Source organism: Sardina pilchardus, chromosome 13 (genome assembly GCF_963854185.1).
Source record: "Sardina pilchardus chromosome 13, fSarPil1.1, whole genome shotgun sequence".
Classification (NCBI taxonomy): domain Eukaryota; kingdom Metazoa; phylum Chordata; class Actinopteri; order Clupeiformes; family Clupeidae; genus Sardina; species Sardina pilchardus.
In genome coordinates, this window is record NC_085006.1 from 1,816,040 (window position 1) to 1,834,490 (window position 18,451).

An 18,451-nucleotide genomic window follows, 5' to 3' on the forward strand; every position below is an offset into this window, starting at 1 on the left:
TTTAATGCCAATCGTGTTTGTAGTTGCTAGGAAGCCACCTACCTGCAGCAGGGGTAATACTAGAGGGGTGGGTAATATGATGCCTGCCTGAGGTAATGCTGGCTTGTCTACTTGAGGGCTGAATTTTCTGGAGTGGAACACTCCACTTACTAGGACAAACAATATGCCACTGGACAAGAAATGCCGGCCTTCCTCAGCAGGGAAAATGGAGACAAAAAAAATACCCAGGTATTCTATAAAAGTATACATGGTTCTTAACTCTTCATAGTCTAACATACAAGTATGCAGTAAATGGGGGTCAGAGTGCACAATCTGTTTACTTGTCAACTATTTGAATACTTTTAATTTTTCTTAGTGGAATACCTGATAACATGGCTGCACAAACAAAAATTCAACATGGCATGATGTCGACTTCACATTTTCTGTTTTTTGAGTTTACATATCAGCTTTGCAAATGATAAGGGCCATGCAGCTACATCTAATGAGCAACAAAGTGTTGGAACTGTAGTGATCACAGGTCAATTTGCTTTACTTGATTGTTTGTCTGTTAACAGTTGCCAGGGTTATGGTAAAGCATCAATACTCTGGCAGGAATTCAGAGAAGGTTCCAGGGTCCAGCATATTCCCCACAGACGATTAATCTGTGTTCTGATACACAACATGTCTTTGATTCCAATATTTCTTGATATCCTTGAGCAATTTTATGTAAGGGACAATGGCCACCGAGGTGTTCCGTTATACGAAATTAATGGATGAGGTGGTGTTTACAAAGAAGTTGACTTGTACAACTTTCTTTGGCCCTTTGGCTTGTTAGATTCCATTGTTGTAAAGCCTGCTTCCAGGCTCAACCGTCGTCCTACTATAGAATTTTTTTTTTTACCAGATCTACTTCATACAGTAGGTGTCCTGTTTATAGAGAAGAATTAATAGCCACCCCACCAGCCAATCAGAAAAGAGTATGTCTTCTCTCTGGGTGATATAACAACAGATAGAGCAGGGTCAGGGTCAAAGCTCAAACATAGCTGTCAATTTTGAATCATTGATGTTTCTTCCTATATGTATCTCCAATTGTTTTTCATTGCCCCTGTTACTCATGGGCTCTCTTTGAATGTTTAACACTCTGTAAAGCGCCATGAGAAATGTGTAATGTTTTGGCGCTCTATAAGTGAAATTAAATTGAAACTGAAATGCAAGACAGCCTTTTGTCAACATTTATTTTCAGAATTTTCAATAATCCCGTAGGTATATTATTACTACTATTTGTGAGAAATGAATGCAGTCTTTCACATACAGTGAATGCATGTAAATGTAATGCCATACATGTCTTTTCAGCATTTTCTCTGAGATTGATGGGCTTGCTGAGGTGTGTATGGTGAAGGGCATAGGAATCAGAACAGAGGTAGATGGAATACCTCCTCGAGTTGCCCCTTTAGGTTTTTCTGGCCACCTAAGCCCTGCTGAGTGGCTTGAGAGAGATCCGACGAGGCAGGAGAAGCGCAGACATTCCCTGGCTCTGCCTGGCTGTACAAAATTGAGCGTAGGACACCACTTCATACCTGACTCCACTATTGGCCTCTGCAAGCAGAAGGTATGAAATGGCATTGATTCTGTGTGATGTATTTTAAATAATGCATTGTGATAAATAATATGACTGACAATCGGTTGGGATGCAAAGAAAAATCCTCATTTGGACTGATGAGATCAAATTTTTGTCTTTACTATGTTTGCATGGAGGTGGATCTGTTGTATAGCTTGTGTTGCTATTAGAAAATAATAAATCCAAAAGGTTGTATTATCCTGGGCAAAGTGTGCCTTTGTAATGAGGTAATCGGCCTGATACCCTGAGATTCCAGGAAAGCGGATGAATGCCAAATTGTCTGAATAAATGTGAAAAGTTCATGTGGATGTGCCTTCCTGGTGACTACCTACTACTTTCCCCTTTTTGAACTATTTGAAGTGCTCAGAGCTCATAAACTGGTTGGTAAGTGAAAGCTTGCATGAGTCAAATTAATTGTTTGCCTCCTCTTACTCAGTCCAGGAGGTTCATCTTTATTTTGTCACTCAGAGAGTGTGAAGTGTGGCCTGGGAATATCCATACAAACCTTTGGCAAATTTTGGATTTGCTCTGCAGGTCTGTCTGGCCACGAGACCATTGACACCCATTTCCAATGTTCCTAAAACCCAATTACAATTGCTAATCTATATGATAGGCCTACATATTTTTGCTATTAATTGACTACATTTATAACCTTTGTTTACAAGAATGCTGCACTTCTGAAACGTATTTGGTAAGAGTTTAATGCATCAATTTAAGTTTAATTTTACTGCTGGATGTCGTAAGTCAATGAACTCTTTCCAGACCCACTTTCAATCTCAGTAGACTGTGCATGACAGGCTCTTCCTGTACACACATTTATTTCCGTTTGAGTGTTAACTGTATTGTAAAGGCATATTTTTCGTTAAATTCTGCTCCTTACACACTGCAAAAACGGCTTATCTAACCAAATCGAACCAAGTCATCATCTCAATCTAGTTGGTATAGTTTTAAGTATAAAGAGATGTACCTAGCACTCTCTCGTAAAATCATTTGACTTCATTTCAGAAGAGTTTGATTTATATTACATATCTCAAATTTGTCTGTCAGTGCGTTGAGCAAACTTGTCTTGATAAGACTCCTTAAAATAAGTCAAAGCGTTCTTACTTGTCAAGTCAAAATGGTCTTTTGAGGGTGTGCTACAGTAGGTAGTGGAAGTCTCTTCATACTAAAACAATACCAAATAGATGATGATTTGATCTGAATAGAAGATAAATAACACTTGGTTAGACTCGGTTTTGCTGTGCATCTTCACCCAGACACTAAGGGCCAGATGTACAAACTCTTTTGTGCCCATTTCAAGTGGTTTTTTTTATTATTATTATTTTTTAAAGCAATACAATGTCGTTTTTCAACCTACATAATAGACTTCCAAGACCCTTGTGCATCAACTTAAAAAAGGTTCAATGACGCATCTGCCATAGCCTGACGAGATCTGTATAGCTTTTACTGGCTCTAGGGAACTTCGGGGTTTGGGTAGTAACCAAACCCTGTTCTGAGGTAAAAGTGCACACTGCCTGTCGCGTGATTCTTGACCTGGTGGCAAAGTGGCCTGGCAGCACCCATGATAGTTTTGTCTGGGCCAATTCTGCGGTGGGAGAAGAAGCAGAAAGAGGGTATTATGGCCAGAGCGTGTTCCTCGGGGACAGTCTCCGAACATACCTCCTCAGCCCTGTCACCAATCCACAGACACAGGCTGAAGAAGTATTTAATGCCGCACATGTCCGCACCCGCCTCGTGGTGGAGCGCACAACCGGCCTCTGGAAGCTTTAGGTGCTGTCGTGGAAAAAATGTTCCACTATGCGAATCCATTATCACTAATTAATACTTAACACTTAACTATATACTAAATAGCACTCTGGAACAAAGCGTCCGTAGGAGACAATACAGACAGGAGACTTCTGTAGACTGTTGATCTTTATTCTCCATATTGCAATGATAGTACAGCGAAAACAAAGTTTCAGGCTGACAGTCAAGACAATAGAGGGAGAGTGAGGTGTCGTCCGCTGGGCTGCCCGATGAACGTCCTACCTAAGATGGCGGGGTCTAATCTTATATACCTAAAGCACATTTCTTGGTGTCCACGCTCGCATCACCCCATATTCTTTTAGCCAATCAGCGTAAAGTTTATGTCATTTTCCTCGGACCTTGTGTTCTTGTGTTTCTTTGCTTTGATATGTCAGGGGATGATATAGATTCTCTCTCAGCAACTTTCTTCTTGACATCTCTATTATGGATGGTTGTTGCAAAGTGGTCCAAATTAGTTGTGTAGCGAGTTTTCTGGTGCCTAGGACAGTGTGCCTCACATTGTCCTCTCTCGGACCCCGCCAGCGGATGACATCCCCTCTCCCTTGATCATGAAGATTCACCTGGTCCTTTCTCGGACCCGGCCAGCGGATGACCTCCCCTCTCCCTTGAACATGAGGGTTCAGCCCTAATATGGCTTTTCCGTCCCATATAACTCTTTGGTTTGCTTAGATGGTCAGTTAAGATATTCTAGATGAAAGTGCATTCAGCAAAACCAGATGCTAATGCTGGTGCTGATGTTTGCGGAAAAATGCCAGACACAGGAACACATAAGAACATACAGTACTGTATGCAGTAGGCCCCATGTTACAGCTTATGAACCACACTAAGATCAAAGGCAGTAGGCCCAATTTTAAAGCTTATGAACCATGAATGCATCCTGTGAATTCTGACTAAAATATCACATATAATCTGAAAACCACCACAGTGCCTGCACAAGTCGGCAGGAGGACTGCGGATGAAACCACACAGCTGTTGCGCAGTCATGGTGGTAACAACCATGCTCCACAACATGGCTGTTCGAAAAGGTGCACCTTTGCCGGAGGACGAGGACGAGGAAGACGAGGAGGAAATTGGGGTTAACCATCCTAGGGCTGCTCTCCACGCTGCCGGGGTTCAATCAAGGCGGTTGCTTATTCAAAATGTTTTTATAGTCCGGCAGCCAAATGCCATAATTTAGGTGAACCTGGTTTTGTCGGTTAAAGTTTTTTTTTCTTCTGCGGAATCTAGTAGACTAGGGCTACCTCTTCTCTACCCTTTATGCAGATCAGAGTACGGCCTCGCTGCATTAATGTCAATGGGAGACTTATGGAATGTTATCAATAAATTAGTCATTATGGATTTCTGGATTTGTTGACGGTATTTTGGAATATTTTGTCATAATCTGTACGTTTTTCCGATCATTTCAAGCCTAAAAGTGTAATTTTTAGTGTATGGATTTGTTAAGAAAATAACTTAATATCAGACCATGCTGCTGCTGGTTACTCTCTGGTTGCTAGCTAGTTGCTGGTTCCTAGCTAGCCGCCTACCTAAGGTAACATTTTAAACGGAGCAGTGTCATTTCTTTGAAATGACAACTATGAATAACATTATTGACATTAAAGTGGGTAGTTTATAGAGATTGAGAACGTGACGTAAAACGCAACGCATTTTGGGAATAGGTGGCCCAAAACTTAAGTTGTTTTACTGACGTGCGGGAATAACGAAGTGCAGTTGTTGAATTGCCGTTTACCTGCTGTGTTATAAAATTCAATAGAGTAACATGAAGCTTATCTTTTATCATTTTCCAGCGTGGAAAAATAATAGTACACGCCATGTTTCAGAGGTGACAAAAAGGCGAGGAATGGCATGGATAGCAGCAGTAAGGAAGCGCAAGATTATGTTCTGTTGTTTTTTTTTTTAAAGATTATTTTTTGGGCTTTTTATGCCTTTAATTGGACAGGACAGTAGAGAATGACAGGAAGTGAGTGGGAGAGAGAGTCGGGGTGGGATCCGGAAAGGACCCGGGGCGGGAATCGAACCCGGGTCGCCGGCGCACGGTGCAGGTGCCCCAGCCAGTTGCGCCACTGCCGGGGCCATGTTCTGTTTTTCACACAATTTTTTCACGCTTAGTTTTCATTATTATCATGCCAGATCATAGACCCAGAACACTAGTTTACATGGGCTGGCATCAGGCGAGCCAAACCTACCGATAATTCTTTGTGTTTTGATGACATTGGTCACATGTCTTAGCGATCTCTATACTCAAGTGAACTTGCAACGGTATACATTTTAAGAGTCTTTCAACTGTTAGTGACCTGACAGCTGTATTGTCATGGTTACTGCCATTAGCGTCCGCTAGCTAGTTAGCTCAGTTCACAGACTAATTAAATTATTCATTCCGTGTCCTATAGAATGATTCATTGGTATCATGCATGATTTTAGACAGAAATACTGTAATCACAATTATGTTTGTATGTTGTTATTGCTTATAAAGAGCTTAAGTTTATTTAGTGACGTCGCACTTATGCAGACCGGAACTGTCCCTTTTTGCTCCCATAGTAACGTATTGCGTTGCAGTATCTTGATAGTAATGAAGGATCTTTTGTGAAGCCTTTCTTGTCCAATGTGTTGACTATAAGGCGGACTACAGGTGAATATGGTAAAAAGATTAACAAGCAGATATCACTATGAAACTTCACCAGTTGATTACTTAGATCAATATGAAAAATAAATGTATTACAAGTTTTCTGAAATTGAATGTTTAAATATGCAAATTAGGTATGATGTAATTAGATATGCGCTGATTTGCATAAACTTAAAAAGATCAAATCTGAACATTGGATAAAGCCAGTTTCATTTTTTTTCTTTTCATTTTGCTGACATAAGAGATGAAAAGTATTTTAGAGAGGGAATTATGGATATCTTGTTTAGTTATTCAGGAAATCAGGAAATACTATGCCAGTCATGTTTGTGTGGAATAAAATGTCATGTAATATATTAACAAACCCCTCTGTAAAAACCTTCTAAACATGGTTAGGTATAAGACTGAAAAGTTTGGTTTATGTAGATGCTTGTGAAGTGGAGATTTTGTTCTCAGAGTGAGAGAGGAAACTCACCCATGGGTGATAGCTAGCATGGCCGCCTACACATTGGAAAAGAAAGGCTTAATATACAAAATTGCCCAAGGGAAACAGACAACTGTTTATCCCACTGTTTATCCCACCCCTCCGATTGAGCCCTGTCTACGGTGAGTGTCCAGACCCTACATCTTGATGTGGGTCTGGCTCGTCAGGCTACTAAGGTGTGGCTTCGGGACTCTATAGTGCCACCTAGCAGCGCACTGTCTGTTGTGGTTGACACAAACATTCACGAAAATGAACCAAATTTGGTGGGCTTGTGTGTTATTGCTATTGCTAGTCAGAGACAGAGCTCTGGCCTAGGGTGTGGCTTAGGGGCTTTATAGCGCCACCTAGCGCATTGTCTGTTCTGGTTGACACACACATTCACGAAAATGAACCAAATTTGGTGGGCTTGTGCGTTATTGCTATCGTTAGTCAGAGACAGAGCTCTGGCCTAGGGTGTGACTTAGGGACTCCATAGCGCCACCTAGCGCATTGTCTGTTGTGGTTGACACATACATTCACGAAAATGAAACAAATTTGGTGGGCTTGTTTGTTATTGCTATAGCTATTCAGAGACAGCGCTCTGGCCAAGGGTGTCTAAGGGACTGTATAATGCCACCTAGCGCATTGTCTGTTGTGGTTGACACACACATTCACAAAAATGAACCAAATTTGGTGGGCTTGTGCGTTATTGCTATCGATGGTCAGAGATAGAGCTCTGACCTAGGGGGTGGCTTAGGGACTCTATAGCGCCACCTAGCGTGTTGTCTGTTGTGGTTGACACATACATTCAGGAAAATTGACCAAATTTGGTGGGCATGTGTGTTGCTCATGCACATGCCCACCAACCCGCACATGTTGCTTTGTTAGATTCCGAAATGTCACAGGTCTCTGCACCGCAGGTGCTCGGGTCCGTCATCGCCGCTTGCGGCTAAATTTTTTTGTTTGTTCCTGTTCTTGTTGTTATTAAAAAACACTTGTTCAACATATTGAAAATGTAATAAACAAATGTAGTGAAAACCCAAAAATGTATCATCCTTTCTATACTGTTAAGTCTTTTCTTGAAACAGTTGATTGAGTTACAAGTGTGTTATCGAAACAGTGGGTGTCCTGAACAAACTGTTGAACAAACACACTTTTAATATTTTGGCTGTTATTGATTGTTATTTGTTTATGTACAGTATTTTTGACATGTTGACATGGCTAGTCTTAAAATAGTCTTAAAATATTAGCCTACTAAAGCTGTGTAGTGGCCATTAGGCCCTTTCTTCAAAATAAACTAATTAACAGATTGAATGCATTGATCTAACTTGCTTTTAAGGTATTAGCCGTTACTGGTTGCCATTATACTTATTTGCTAGATGTTTATGGCTTACTCTTAAAATTGTGAAGGCTATGTGGTAGGCCTATATTTAGGGGTGGCCACCTTCATCTCATCAAGATAGCGGCAGAGGACACTGAACATCTCAAATACCTACGGTAACATAATTGTAAGTAGCCTGTTAAGTGGCAATGTTAGAACTAGCCTACCAAAGAAGAATAGGCTAGGCTACTATATTTCAGAACGATGTTTGCAGAGCAATTAAACTTGCAATATGTCAGGGGCACTAATGTAACTAATGTAGCACTAACCCACGTCATAGCACTTAAAATTTAACCTGTGTTTGGTTTGGTTTGATGTTTCCCGTGTGTGGCATGTTTTTGGTTTGTTTTGATGTTTCATGACATCAAAACAACATGACATTGGAACATGCCACAAGTCGATTAATCCAGTGACATGTCTTTACATGCCACTGGCACGTGTCACATGTCAGTTAATCATCTAAGCCCTACTGCCTGTTCTGTCAGTCAAAAGATGCCCAACTATGTAATGTTGTGTTGCAGTGTTATCTTGAATGAGTTGGAATTTATCAAACCAAATTCTGTTTCTTACTGTTTTTCTTTAGACTGAGCAGAGAGTGTCTTTAGAAAATCTCAAAAAACTTCAAATGGCTTTTGAGGTATGTTTTTGTAACTGTATTGCACTCAATAATTACAATGACAATGATAAAATGAGAAATCGAAGAACTTACATAACAGTAAACTCTATACTCCTCTAGGACTTGGAAATGACTGGAACATCAATGGATCTTGCAAATTTTAAGCGGACCATGATGATGTGTTTAAGCCTGGAAAATATAGTAAGAGATTACAAGTAATGAGATTACTTATTTGATTGACCCCGTTCATCATCGAAATAGATCAAACGGAAGTCATTCACTCACTCCCCTAGATGTGCTGCATGAAGTGCTGGAAGGTAGCTGGTGACTTACAACGGCCAAATGGCATTTTATTCCCACTGATATAGGCCCATGAGTGTTGTAAATACTGTATTTTCTTTGTCTTGGGGATGGACCTCCACCTGCCAGTAGCCACTGGCCAGGTCCAGCGTAGAGTACCACGTCTATTCATAAAAGTGTAGCCTATCGCTGTACCTCCATTATCGTGTTTTCCTCCAGCTATTTCTCTACCGAATATAAGGATTTGCTTATATAACATCAGCCAACACTTCAAGGGCCACTACAAAGTATCTAGGGGGCCGGATCCGGCCCGCGGGACGCTAATTGAAGAGCCCTGCTATAGTGCCACCTAGCAGCGTGTTGTCTGTTGTGGTTGACACAAACATTCACGAAAATGAACCAAATTTGGTGGGATTGTGTGTTATTGCTATCTCTAGTCAGAGACAGAGCTCTGGCCTAGGGTGTGGCTTAAGGACTCTATAGCACCACCTAGCACATTGTATGCATCAACCACAACAGACATTCACGAAAATGAACCAAATTTGGTGGTTTTGTGTGTTATTGCTGCCGCTACTGAAAGATAGAGCTCTGGCCTAGGGTGTGGCTTAAGGACTCTACAGCGCCACCTAGTGTGTTGTTTGTTGTGGTTGACGTGTACATTCACGAAAATGAACCAAATTTGGCGGGCTTGTGTGTCATTGCCATCACTAGTCAGAGACAGAGCTCAGGCCTAGGGTGTGGCTTAGGGACTCTATAGCACCACGTAGCGTGTTGTCTGTTGTGATTGAAATATATATTCACAAAAAATAACCAAATTTAGTGGGCATGTGTGTTGCTCATGCACATGCCCACCAACCCACACATGTTGCTTTGTTAGATTCCGAAATGTCACGTGGCCGCACCGCAGGTGCTCGGGCCCGCCATCGCCGCTTGCGGCTATATTTTACATTTAGATTTTAAATGGTAGATAACAATGTCTAACAAATGCAGTCTGGGGATGTTTGACTTATATTGATATTTCCTTCACTCTGTTAATTCTCTGGATGTTACAGAAAGATGCACAAATCCAGAAGCTCTTCATGAAAATTGACTACTCTGGCCAAGGCAGGATTCAGTGGGTATGAATTGAAAGACGTTTCCTGTAGAAAACATTTCAGAAGAAACAGAAGTATTGCTGACTACTTAGTTTCAGTGTGTGGGTCATACTATATTACATGAATACATTGATATTAATTATATGTAGACAGTTGTGGTCATATACAGATACATGGATTCTACAAGACATGCCTTGATGCTTAATATTGATCCTTTCCTGTAATCAGCATTGAGGCATAGAGACATAATGGGTCATGTGCAGCATGGGCGGGGGGGTCTAGGTTTAGACATAAGTAAACCTTTGTGGAGCAAGGCTTCTGCAGGAGAAAGGAGGAAAATGGTTGTGGAGGAAATGCATAGGCAGGAGGAGACTGTTAGATGTACCAAGACAGTATCACAGGCAAGACAAGGGCAGTGGGTAAACTGGGAAGGGGTGGAAAAAAAGCAGATTAAATGGAAAGATCTATGGGGCATGGATGCTGGCAGGATTAGATTTATGTTAGGTGCTACATATGATGTGCTCCCATCTCCCAAGAACTTAAGTCAATGGTTTGGTGAGGATGATAAATGTACACTTTGTTCGTGTGTGGGCAGCCTCCACCATATCCTATCAGGGTGCAAGGTAAGCCTCACCCAAGGGCGCTATACATGGCGTCACAACCAAGTACTGAAATGCTTAGCAGCAGCAATTGAGGATAAGCGGAGAGAAGTTAATTCATTAGCAGCAAGTAAGGATGTTAAGCAAATTAACTTTGTACGTCAGGGGGGTCAACAGCGTTCCACGAAGGCCAGGTGTAAAAACGGCTCTTTGGTTAATGGAGCGGGGTGGGAAATGAAGGTTGATCTAGGCCAGCAGATGGCAGTACCTTCGCATATAGTGAGCACTAGGTTGAGACCGGACCTTCTTCTGTTCTCAGATAGAGATAAAGTGGTTTACATGGTCGAGTTAACTGTTCCTTGGGAAGACAGAGTAGAAGAGGCCAATGAGTTAAAGAGAGCAAAATACACTGAAATAGCAGAGGAGGCAGCGCAGCGAGGTTGGAGTGTGAGATTAAGGCCTATTGAAGTTGGTGCACGAGGGTTTGTGGCCAGATCTGCTATTGGCTTGCTGTCTGAGTTGGGCATTCGTGGACGAAGTCTAAGGCAAGTGGTTAGTAACATGTCTTTGGCAGCAGAACGAGCAAGTGAATGGTTGTGGGTAAGGAGAAACTCTACTTCCTGGGGTAAGGTAAGTTAGCTGGCTTATTTGTTTTGTGTTTGAGACACGGTGCCTAGGTTTATGGTTTTTAAGTGTATGGTTCAGTCCACACCGACGGGACGGACCATGCCTAGGATAGTTAAGAGTATTTGGTTATTTTGTGATGGGGGTGGTAGCATGTAGCGCAAGCTAAGACAAGCAAGTTGGCTTGTTGCAATGTGGTAGTATGGAGGCAGCATGTGGTGGTAGCATGTAGCGTAACACAAGCTAAACTAGTGGTAGTATGGAGGCAGCATGTGGTGGTAGCATGTAGCGTAGCACAAGCTATACTAGCTGGTTTGTTTGTTGCAATGTGGTAGTATGGTGTGTTGGCTTGTTGCAATGTGGTAATATGGAGGCAGCATGTGGTGGTAGCATGTAGCGTAGCACAAGCTAAACTAGCTGGTTTGTTTGTTGCAATGTGGTAGTATGGTGGCAGCATGGAGGGGAGTGTCTCCAGGACGCTGGTTTCACTGTTAAGCCTTCATGAGGTGTCGTGGGCCTAACTTAACGAAACATCGGTGAATGAGGGTGCCCACTTGATAACTCCAATGACATGCTGTATACCATATACTGCTGTGGGATTGGCCATCTGTCTTGTGTTTGTGACCATTGGTTAACAGGTTGGTGGTTAGCCTGCTTCTTTAAGTTAATTTTGGACAGGGGCTTCTTAATGTGTGTTTGCCTTGGATTTTGGCACAAGGGATTTTAAGAGTCATTGCACGAGAAAACCAGGCAGAACAAGCAGGAGGTGGGAAGAAGGGGGTCGGCCAAATCGGCTCATACTTTGTATATGTGATAAGTATGTGGAACTATGAACAGCCATATACTTAAAACCCTCCAGCTCTTTTTTGTTATGGAGTTCTGGGACCCCTCTCAGAGACCCTCAAAAATCCAACAATTCATGGATGAAAATGACTGAAATTGCCATTTCTACCCTGATTATCCTGATAAAGATATGAACACGAGCTTTATGTTTCCATAGAGCTTAGGTAGAATAGTTTTAAAGACCAAAAGGTGCACTAGGGGGTTATCTGCACCACTGAAAGCAGAATTTTCATCCCTCTAAAATTGGTCATTTTTAGGAGGCATTATCTCACATTCGCAGTGGCTTTGGTGGATGGTTTTACTGTTGCTGGACAGAGGAACATCTTCTGATTCAAAAACAATGGTCGTCTAATTGGGCCACACATAATGTGCGCCGTGCCAGGAGGGTCTTTCCGGTATTTTTTCGGATTTTGGAGTATAATAAACCAGGTAATAATATCTCACTATAGGGTAATTTATGGTCAATTTTTGTGTCACTGTATGACAAATTGTTAAAGAAAGCTTTAATTAACTAGAAAAGCACTCAAAGAGTGCAGACCTCTGCATGCATTGATGCTCTTGGTTGTCATACATTTGAAACTAGACTATTCAGATCGTCACCGAGTGGCCATACCATGCCATTACATCGCAAACATCTGGCATTAAATCTGTTTGTGATGCAATGCCATGGTATGGCCATGTGATGGCGATCTGAATATGTTTTATCATAGGCCAAAACACGACAAATTCTGCTAAAGACCCTCCTGGCACGGCACACATTATGTGTGGCCCAATTAGGCGACAATTGTTTTTGAATCAGTAGATGTTCCTTTCTCCAGCAACAGTAAAACCATCCACCAAAGCCACTGCGAATACGAGATAATGCTTCTTAAAAATGACCGAAATTTAGAGGGGGGGACATTCTGCTTTCAGTGGTGTAGATAACCCCTCGGTGCACCTTTTGGTCTTTAAAACTATGCTACCTAGGCTCTATGGAAATATAAAGCTTATGTTCATATCTTTATCAGGATAATCAGGGTAGAAATGGCAATTTCAGTCATTTTCAGCCATGAATTGTTGGATTTTTGAGGGTCTCTGAGAGGGGTCCCAGAACTCCATAACAAAAAACAGCTGGAGGGTTTTAAGTATATGGCTGTTCATAGTTCCACATACTTATCACATATACAAAGTATGAGCCGATTTGGCCGACCCTCTTCTTCCCACCTCTGCCTGGTTTTCTCATGCAATGACTCTTAACATCTAATCTGTGTATTAATGTAATGCCTAATATGATCAGATACTTCGATAACATTAATTATGCTCTAAAAGGAAACCATCTGCCTTCCTCAGGATGAAGTGTGTACCTATATACAAATGGAGTCCATAGAAAAAGAGAAATGCACACAGCGCTGCAAGCAAGTGGCATTTACTGTCCCTGCCACCATTAAGACCTTAGGCCACGGCGAGCCAATCCTAAAACTCCACAACACCCCGGACAAGACAGTGGTCAGCCTGCGTGAGGATGGCACAGTGTGCTACTGGAGCTCAAAGCTTCAACTCAAGAAGAGCAAGCGTGTGTTTGTGAGCAGCAGTTTGATAACAGTTTAACACACTTAACACAACCATCTCTCCCTGAATTGTGTAATCTAGATTATCATTTATGTCCTGTAATTAGGGCCCGAGCACCGAGGTGCGGCCACTGAAAGTGGCTGCACCGGAGGTGCAAGGCCCTATTGTTTTTGCTCAGATTATTCTTATTATTATTATTATAGTATAATTATCTTACCAGTAACATTTTTCACCAACTTGGCATGCTCTAAAACTCTTGCAATTTAGCTGGCATATGTAGAATTGCATTTGATACTCAGACACAGAGCTGTGGCCTAGGGTGTGGCTCAGGGACTCTATAGCGCCACCTAGCGCGCCGTCTACTGTGGTTGACACATACATTCACGGAAATGAACCAAATTTGGTGGACATGTGTGTTGTATTATTCTGAACAAGTTTTACATTTAAACTATATAGTGAATCTTAGAGGAATTTGAGTTATGATTATGATTATGATTTTTGCACATCACGTATTTTGAAATACTTCTCCTAGACGGTTTATCGAAATCATGTCATATCAGCACTAAAATGATCTTGAGGGGTTGCCCGAGAGGAATTGCGACCAGATTTTTGAATTTTTGAAGTATATTGAAATGGCGAAGGTTTGAATTATGGCGTTTTATTAAGAAACAGGAAGTTGGTGTTATAGGCAGAAAAAAGGTTAGGAATTGGATGTTTTTTGGCAGCTACATGTGGAATTGCTTCTGCTAGTCAGAGACAGAACTCTGGCCTAAGGTGTGGCTTTGGGACTCTATAGCGCCACCTAGCAGCATGGTATCTGTTGTGGTTGACACAAACATTCACGAAAATGAACCAAATTTGGTGGACTTGTGTGTTATTGCTACTACTAGTCAGAGACAGAGCTTTGGCCTAGGGTGTGGCTTAGGAACTCTATAGCGCCACCTAGCACATAGTCTGTTGTGGTTGACACATACATTGATGAAAATGAACCAAATTTGGTGTGCTTGTGTGTTATTGCTATTGCTAGTCAGAGACAGAGCTCTGGCCTAAGGTGTGGCTTCGGTACTCTATAGCGCCACCTAGCAGCATGTTATCTGTTGTGGTTGACACAAACATTCACGAAAATGAACCAAATTTGGTGGACTTGTGTCTTATTGCTATGGCTAGTCAGAGACAGAGCTTTGGCCTAGGGTGTGGCATAGGGACTATATAGCGCCACCTAGTGCGTTGTCTGTTGTGGTTGACACATACATTCACGAAAATGAACCAAATTTGGTGGACTTGTGTGTTATTGCTATCGGTAGTCAGAGATGGAGCTCTGGCGTAGGGTTTGGCTTAGGGACTCTATAGCGCCACCTAGCGTGTTGTCTGTTGTGGTTGACACATACATTCAGGAAAATTGACCACATTTGGTGGGCGTGTGTGTTGCTCATGCACATGCCCACCAACACGCACATGTTGCTTTGTTAGATTCCGAAATGTCACAGGTCTCCGCACCGCTGGTGCTCGGGCCCGCCATCGCCGCTTGCGGCTATATTTGTATTATTTATCACTTCTTCAGCTTTTAATGATTTCCATACTGCCAGGACGTTCCTGAGTTTTTATATTTATGCAATGTATCTGTCCAATGTTTTTTTCTCTCTTTTAGCATGAGAGACCAATGAACAGGAAACCAAAGTGGGCCACTGATTTCATCCTGATGCCACAGTATAACAAACTGCTCGTTGGAACAGGGTAGAGGAAATTCATCTCTTTTTACCCTTTTGCTTATGATAATGCAGTGTGGATTGACAGTTACAAAAGTGTAGCAGGCAGGTAATGTGTTGGAACACAGGCATGGGCCAGGAGGGTGTGGCTTAGGGACTCTATAGCGCCACCTAGTGTGTTACCTGTTGACATACACATTCACGAAAATTAATCAAATTTGGTGAGCTTGTGTGTTATTACTGCCGCTAGTCAGAAACAGAGCTCTGGCCTAGGGTGTGGCTTAGGGACCCTATAGTGCCACCTAGCGCATTGTCTGTTGTGGTTGATGCATTCACGAAAATTAACCACATTTGGTGGGCATGTGTGTTATTGCTACCACAAGTCAGGGATAGAGCTGCCTAGGGTGTGGCTTAGGGACTCTATAGCGCCACCTAGCACATTGTCTATAATGGTTGACACATACATTCACAAAAATTAGGTAGGCTCGTGTGTTATTGCTGCCGCTAGTCAGAGACAGAGCTCTGGCCTAGGGTGTGGCTTAGGGATTCTATAGCGCCACCTAGCCTGTTGTCTGTTGTGGTTGACACATGCATTGATGAAAATGAACCAAATGTGGTGAGCATGTGTGTTGCTCATGCACATGCCCACCAACAAGTACGTGTTGCTTTATTAGATTCCGAAATGTCACGGGTCCGCACCACAGGTGCTCGGGCCCACCATCGCCGCTTGCGGCTATATTTATATAATGGCTTTGAATTTAAAATTCTGAGTTTGCTGCATGGTCATTCATGTAATTTTATTTAATTTCATTCAATTCATCCATGCATTTGGGAAGAAAAAGACGACCAAGATAAATGTTACTACCAAAATCCTCTAAGGCAAGTCTTGTCATTTGGCAGCCACCCTCCTGGCAACAACGAGATAAGGCTCGCTAACACCCCCTTATGTGACTCATCACCTGCGTGAAGCTGGCCCCCCATGTTATTCAAAAATGTTTAAAAACACTGCCATTCGTTTGTGCTACGTTTGTGCCGTAAAAATTATCGTTTGTGCTGTTAAGGGTTTTAAGTCATTCAACTTTACTTTTTCTGGACAGTGACGTCACCCCCATACCTGTCCAAATTTCCCCAAAATAGTCTTAATCGTTTGTGCTACGTTTGTGCTGATTTGTGCTGTTAAAAGTAACATTTGTGTTACTATGTTTTTTAAGCTATTCCACTTTATTTGTTACACGCGTGACGTCACCCAGCCCCCCATCAATGTCCAAATCTTCCAAAAATGGTCTCAATCGTTTGTGCTACATTTGTGCTGATTTGTGCCGTTAAAAGAAACATTTCAAATGACAAAGCGTGATAACTTAAAAAGCATAGCTGAACAAATGTTTTTACGGCAGTAGTAGCACAAATGTTTCTTTTAACGGCACAAATCAGCACAAATGTAGCACAAACGATTGAGACCATTTTTGGAAGATTTGGACATTGATGGGGGGCTGGGTGACGTCACTGGTCAGAAAATGTAAAGTTGAATGACTTAAAACCGTTAACAGCATAAACGATACATTTTACGGCACAAACCGGCACAAACGTACCACAAACTAATTGTTTATTTCATACAGGGAAAGAGAAATTCAGTTTTTTGAGATGTCCTCGCTTGAGCCATATTGCCAAATCAGTTCTTTGGAGACGGTGCCTCTGCAGCTAGACTACTGGTGAGTTCTAAGTATGTTAAAGGAACACTTCACCGTTTTTTCATATTAAAACTATGTTATTCCCACGAGTTGATACATACCCCTCATGTTTCAATGTGTGCACTCACTGGCTCCGGTGCGTGATACTACTTTGATAGCACTTAGCTAGCCCAGTTCATTCATTAGAATCCAAACAGAGATGAAGTTAGAAGCGACCAAACACCTCCATGTTTTCCCTATTAAAATACAGTTGCACGAGTAGTCACACGACCAAGTATGGTGAGACAAAATAAAACGTGGTGCATTTCTAAGCAGGTAAGAGCAGGCGCAGTAATATCCTCACTCCAAAGTGAAACTGAAAGTGCAAGAGTGAGGATATTACTGGGCTGAGTCTAAGTGCTCTCAATTGTTATTCCGCCACACAATATAGTTATCCCTCAGTTTGGCCTGAGATGGGAGAAATACGGATTTCAATGTTGGACTTCCTGCTTTCAATGATGTAAAAATCATAATTTTACATCATTGAAAGCAGTAGGTCTTATTCATGGGTTTCATTGAAATCCATATTTCTCCCATCTCAAGGCAAACTGAGGGAATGATGCATGACCATTCAAAAACATAACTGGTTTTCTAAAGATACAAAGCTTAATGCTGTGGTGAAGTGTCCCTTTAATTACAAATGTTCAAGCAACGTAAAACCCACAGCGGTAAACTCCCACCACAAGTAAAGTTTAAACCCACTGCAGTTTGTGCAAATAAACTACTGCGATATTAGCATAAGTTACCCACCCCGTACATTACATGTTCCCTCTAGTGCCATACGGGCCTCACAATAATATAACCCACCACACCCGTAAGATGCATACAGCGCAGTAGAGTATATTCAATATAGGCTAAAATGGGAGACTTAAACAGTGGTGTACACGATGCCTATAATTAAAACAAACATAAAACACATTCACAAATATTCCCACACTTCCCCACAAAACCATCAAGCAGCCTTCATCACATACCCAAAATCAGCAGATATATCAATTAACATTGCCACAAGGCCCATGCCAACTCACCCAGCTCCTCATGCTATGTTGCTCACACCGTTCGCTGTAATCATGTAGCTCTCTGCATCCACTATAGAACACATGGCAAAATCACCCGGTGCTCAATTTACAATAGGCCTACTATCAAAACCATCACATATAAAGATCAGTGCGTCTTACCTTGGATTTCAACAAATAATCAAAGTTCCAACAAACACTCGGCTGGACGGAGATGGCAAGGGGCTTGTGCAAACAAAGGCAATCTGCTGCTCTACCACCTGCTTACCTAACGAGGCTATATCCAGGTGCACCACAATCAATGGGATTTCCCTTACAACGCTATGACAACTCCCTATGTCATACCTGGGAATACCTTCTTGACTATGCCACATTACAGTCTAGACTCACATTACTTTTAAAGCACCCTATGTCACTGAACAGTTCCATCTCTCACGCTGCAGGTATAATGCAGCAAGGTAGCCTCCTCTCCCGGAGTAAAACTACACTCTTCTAACAGCGCAGCCGCATT

At 42.0% G+C, this 18,451-nt stretch overlaps 1 long non-coding RNA gene across 1 annotated transcript; it reads right to left on the reverse strand.

The window, feature by feature from the left end:
* Nucleotides 1-859: 859 nt before the first annotated feature.
* Nucleotides 860-18,176, reverse strand: LOC134099139 (uncharacterized). The gene is made up of 5 exons (XR_009941114.1): nt 18,103-18,176; nt 17,953-18,013; nt 8,577-8,672; nt 1,413-1,575; nt 860-969 (listed from the first exon to the last, which is right to left on the reverse strand). It is a non-coding gene; the product is annotated as an uncharacterized LOC134099139 (long non-coding RNA).
* Nucleotides 18,177-18,451: the final 275 nt, after the last annotated feature.